The following is a 648-nucleotide window of genomic DNA, read 5'->3' on the forward strand; positions in this document are numbered from 1 at the left end:
GAAAGTCTGGTTAAGGAAGATAACAATTTCAGAAATAATTTGTTGCCAAGTGTAGATGGGAGAGGGCTGGTTGGCGGTGTTTATTTCTGAAGAAAGGGTTTCTTCTTGCTGAGAAATGTGAGTATGTACAGCAGATAAGGAAACGTGATTTTTTATGGGGACATATGTGCGGGAGATCTCAAATTGTCCGCAAGGGCGAGAATTGACCAAGGCACTGCAGTAGAAAGATCCAATAACTATCCCAGCCCTCCTGGAGTCCCAGGGGTCATGAATGAATAATTGGAAGGTGTACCCATCTCGCCTGCTCCCAACTCGCTGAAAGATTTGGTTTTGTTGGGGCACCTGCAGATCATGAATCCAACACGACCAGTATGGGCACCCCCATAAGTTTCTGGCCACCAGCAGCAATAATCTTGGGTTTGATCAAAGAGGAAACACAGATATGGGGAGGAGGTTTGAGAGATTAGTTTACTCCCTGTAAGGGGAATGGTAATAAGCTTCTGGCATCCAGCTGGAGAACAGTCTGCTGTGGAAGAGAGTGGTTTGGTAGTTTTACCTTGTTCCCCTGTATAAGTTTCTCGCACCGTGAACCGCCAAACGTATGAGGATTTAGAGGCACCTACTAGGGCCGGCCTGTGGCTCACTCGG

The sequence above is a fragment of the Galeopterus variegatus genome, unplaced genomic scaffold (assembly GCF_000696425.1).
Source record: "Galeopterus variegatus unplaced genomic scaffold, G_variegatus-3.0.2 Scaffold351, whole genome shotgun sequence".
NCBI lineage: Eukaryota > Metazoa > Chordata > Mammalia > Dermoptera > Cynocephalidae > Galeopterus > Galeopterus variegatus.